The sequence below is a fragment of the Prenolepis imparis genome, unplaced genomic scaffold (genome assembly GCF_030444845.1).
Source record: "Prenolepis imparis isolate NDT839.2.m4 unplaced genomic scaffold, iyPreImpa1.0 SCAF_12, whole genome shotgun sequence".
NCBI lineage: Eukaryota > Metazoa > Arthropoda > Insecta > Hymenoptera > Formicidae > Prenolepis > Prenolepis imparis.
The window spans coordinates 8,143,365-8,148,505 of NW_028141170.1; the positions used below are offsets into that span (position 1 = coordinate 8,143,365).

Genomic DNA, 5,141 nt, shown 5'->3' on the forward strand with positions numbered 1-5,141 from the left:
TGTTATACAAATACAATATAATAATTATATATATTGTTATTATTTAGGTATACATTAATCTATTTTACTGTGTGTTACATCGAAAAAAAATTTATTATAATTTCTTTGAATATTATTGTTGAATTTAATGTGAAAAAATTATCGTTATAAAAAAAAATGTACAAAATTTTTTTTTGTAATATTTATATCAGATAAAATTAATTTCATAAGAATGTGATAATATGATGTAAATAATATGTTATAATATTTTAAACTCGAATATTTTATGACAGAAATCAGCTGATAACTGTCAAAATGGATTATGACATTATTTAAAACATATATTATTATTTTAATTTTTATAACATATTATTAGTTTAAAATTTAAATAAATCGTTAATTTGCTAATTAAAATTTAAAATAATAATAGATTATAATAATTAAAATAGTAATATATGTTGTAAATAATATGTTATAATGTTTTAGCTGCGATTAATATTTTTTGACAGAAATCAGTTGATAGTTTTCAAAAATAACAATCGAATTTTAATTATTATATTATATTATTTAATACATATTATTATTTTAATTTTTATAACATATTATTATTTTAAAATTTAATTAACAAATTTTCGCTTAATTAATATTTTTTTACAGGAATCAGCTGATTAAAGTGTTAATTTGCTTATTAATTTTTTAAATAATATGTTTTAAATAATATGTTATAATATTTTTGACAGTTATCAGCTGATTTCTATCAAAAAATATTAATCAAGAAGAAGGTATTATAACATATTATTTACAACATAATACTATTTTAATTATATTACTATTAAATATATTACTATTTTTACTATATTATTATTTTAAAATTTAATTATCAAATTAATGCTTTAATCAGCTGATTTCTGTGAAAAAATATTAATCAAGTTTATACAAACTTTATTTTATTTTTTTTTAAATATTCTTTTTAACAAAAAATCGAAGAATGGCGCGCGCGTAGCGCGCGATTGTGTTGTTCTAATAACTAGTATATAAAATTGAAGAATGCGCGTAGCGCGCACTTTTTTTTCCGGTGTTTAAAAAAAGGCGTGTCATAACTTGAAGTTATGATAATTAAATCGCGACATTAAACAATCAAAAAAATTAATCATTGCACCTAATAATTAAAACTTGTTAAAAAAGATGAAGAAAAAAAGAACGCATTTAAATATATGAGAAAACATGAATAAAATAATTCTCACTTCGATAATAGAAAATATTTAAAAAAGACTATATAAATTATCTTTTTTTTTTAAATTGAAATATTCATCCTAATTAATTGTGTGTTTATTCATTTTGAGGTAACGGATAGTAACTATCTACAATCTACAGTCTACAATCTACATTCTAAATCTACATCTCTACAATCAAATATTTATGAAACCGTTACCTCGTAATAAAATAATAGTTTATCACTTACCAATCGATGTTCAACAGCAGAGGAGATAACTGCATCGAAGCTACGTTGATCTGTAACATACAAATAGAATATAAATTATAACAGCGTTTTAAATAATTATTATCTAATTAGTATTTTAATATCTAATTAGTATTTTACACATTAAATTTTATATTCGACGCGTACAATAATCAGTAGATAGGTATATATAATTGAATAATTTTATAAATTTTATAAAGATTATTTTTTTAAATATAAAAAACTTTTATAATATTTATACATATAGAGTTATTTCTCTCTAATTTTCCTTTATTTAAATTATTCAATATATAAATAGAATTATATAATATCTATGCGTAAAAAAATACGTGATTTATAACAAGTCAAATATTATACATATACATCATATTATATAAATATTATATAAATAATAAACACTCACCACAAAGTTGCTCCGCCGGTGCCTGATGCCTCCTAGTCCTGCTCCTCCTCTCAGGTCAGATTGATCAGGATTGTCCAATAATTCAAGTCAAAGTCTGCTGATTGATGATAACGCGCGATACTTTGAACGACACTCCCGCACTTAAACGCGCGATACTTTGAACGACACTCCCGCACTTGAACGCGCGACACTACCGTCCGATTGTGTCTTATTGTTAGACCGTCGTGTTGCCGATCATATCGCTCAATTTTATGGCGATGTCAAGCACACCATATGTGCTTCATTAGTAATAACTGTCATTTCTTAATAATTACTATTCTATAATATCGATAACACCCCCCTTTAATGAAAATTATAATAAATTAATATTATATATAAAAGGAATTTTGTACGTTGTTTGTTATGAATCCGCGAAAATTCGATAATCAATTTTAATATATTCGCGGTTTGCAGTTTATTTCCGAATTACACGATAGCGCAATCGATGAATCACAAAAGTAAAAAAAAATAAAATAAAATAACATAATTCGTACTAAAAATTTTAAGATATTATCATGAATTTTTCTGCAAATTTTATATCACTATTACTTTTTCTTTTAGTCCAAAATTATTATATATTCTCAAAATATCCGCAAAATATCTGATATGTTATATATTTTAAAATATAACTTTATTTTAACTTAAATATAACTTTATTTAATGTAAACTCAAATGATCAATCAACATAAATGAATGGATTACAAAATATATAATATAAAATCTGTACATTATAATAATAAGTAATTATAATTATTTAATCATTTAAAATTTATAATCACACATACAATTAATATAATTGTTAGTATGTTCTTTTAAAATAAATTAGATTGAATATATTATGTATTACTATATAAAATGTTTCTTTTCCTTTTCTTAAACAGTAATTTTTAAACTGTATTCATAATCTTTATTATACTTTTAATCTTTAATAATCCATTCATTTTAAGGTAACGGAACTATCTATAAAATCTACAGTCTATACACAAGCTACAATCTAGATCTACACATTTCCACACAATCTAATCTCTACAAAACCGTTACCTTTTGTAATAAAATAATTTTTCACTCACCGGTCGATGCACAATAGCGGAGTTAACTGCATTGAAGCTACGTTGATCTGTAACATATAAATAAAATTCAAATTATAGAACTGCTCAAAATAATTAATACTTAAAAAAATTATTATTTTGTATGCATTAAATTTTATATTCGATGCATACAAATAATAAACAGCAATATAATTAAAAAATTTTATAAATTTTTATTTAATAATAATTGAATTAATAATAAATACTTACACAATAGTTGCTCCGCTGGTGCCCGACATCTCTCCCAGACCCAGACCTCATCCTCCTCTCAGATTGTCAAGATCATCAGTCATCAGTTACGTTGATCTGTAACATACAATTAAAATTCAAATTGTAGTAGCGCCAAAAATAATTAATGTTTTAGAAAATTATTACTGTACGCATTGGATTTTATTTTCCATGCCTACAATAGAGAGCAAGTAGAAATATAGTTGAATAATTTTATAAATTTTTATTTAATTTATAATTTTTATTTAATTTACAATTATTAAATTTTTATTTAATTTATAATTATTTTTTATTTGATTTATAATAATTTTATTATTTTATTTTATTTTATTTTATAAATTTTTATTTAGTAATTGAACTAAATAAAGTCAATAAATACTCACTCCATGATTGTTCGACTGGTGCCCAATGTCTCCCAGACCTCCTCCTCTCAGATTATCAAGACAGTCAGTTATGTTGATCTGTAACATATAAATAAAATTCAAATTGTAGCAGCACACAAAATATATAAATATTCAGATGGGACCAATATCGTAAATATGATTTTATTACATAATGAAGCAAGAGTCAAATTCTGAATGAAAATGCATTCAATGTTATTCAAATAAGTAATTAAAATGATTAACCTTATCACACATCTCATTTAATTAAATTCCATAGAATCGTTTTCATTAGAGACTTTTTAGAAGTCATTAAAATATTCATGAGATTGTTAATACGAATGCTTATTGACAATATATATAATGTATAATTTAAATTTCTTTCTGAGCTAATTTAAAAAATAGATTTTTTTAACCAATGTTATATTATTGCGTTTTTTGAAAAAAAAAAAAGGAATAACTTTAAGATATTTATGGAATTTTTAATGCGAGTGCTTATCGAAAATATTATAAATTTATATATATGTATATATGTATAATGTAAATTTATTTCTGAGCTAATCTCAAAAATCAATTTATATCCTAAACAATATTATGTTATTATTATATTAGCGGTTTTTATGTGCTGGCTAATATATATTTCAAATAAATGGCAATGATATAAATTCGATGATAGGTATAATTAGTTAAATAAAATCAATTTACTCACCGGTCGTTGAAACGCGGTTATATTTTCGTTGATTGTTGCGTCGCTTCGGAAAGTTGTTCCTATAAATAATATTATATTATTATTATATGAGCGATTTTCATATGCTAGCTATATATTTCAGGTAAATGACAATGATATAATCAGGTAAATAAAGTCAATTTGCTCACCAGTCGTTGAAACGCTGCCATATTCTCGTTGATTGTTGCGTCGTTTTGGAAATCGTTCGCCGAGATGCATTTTCATCGACCAGGCATTACAGATTTCGATTTCCCGCATTAAATAATACGATAGAACGATCACCCGTTACTTTGTACGGCATTCTCGACACCGATTGCACGCACTACGCACCGGATTGCATAAATAACAACGGATAAATAACGACGATATATAACCATCCGCCACTTTCGATATTCGCGATATGTAGTGAAGTAGTACGCTGTGACGTAGTACATCGTGACGTAATGCAACATTTTGTGCGGCGCGAACTTCGCGCGGTTCGCGTGCGACACAATCATCTGAAAACGATAAATTATGTATTGATTAAATATCTCACATCCAAAATATAGTTTTCTCAAAGCACAAAAGCTTGAACGCGATGCGATTCGTATAAATAAATGACGCCAAATGATACATACCTCTTAATAAATAGAATGTTCAATGAGATCGATCGATTCGGAGAAAAAGCGGCTAAGTGGCGTAGCCCGGCGGATGCAGACTGTCGTAGGTTGATTAACCGTGATCGCACGAATTAATTAATACTTCCTGCTAATTGCCCGTGGCACGATACAATACTCCCAACATTCGTTTGTACGCGGAATTCATTCTTAACGGGAAA

General features: G+C 25.3%; 1 long non-coding RNA gene across 2 annotated transcripts; it reads right to left on the minus strand.

Moving 5' to 3' along the window:
- Positions 1-1,249: 1,249 nt before the first annotated feature.
- On the minus strand, positions 1,250-4,775 carry LOC145943743 (uncharacterized). Of its 2 annotated transcripts, none has more exons than XR_014426570.1 (7): positions 4,474-4,775; positions 4,307-4,365; positions 3,601-3,678; positions 3,200-3,295; positions 2,972-3,018; positions 1,863-2,180; positions 1,250-1,491 (listed from the first exon to the last, which is right to left on the minus strand). It is a non-coding gene; the product is annotated as an uncharacterized LOC145943743 (long non-coding RNA). The 2 variants fall into 2 exon arrangements; XR_014426569.1 differs by having other exon boundaries at positions 1,251-1,491; positions 1,863-2,202.
- Positions 4,776-5,141: the final 366 nt, after the last annotated feature.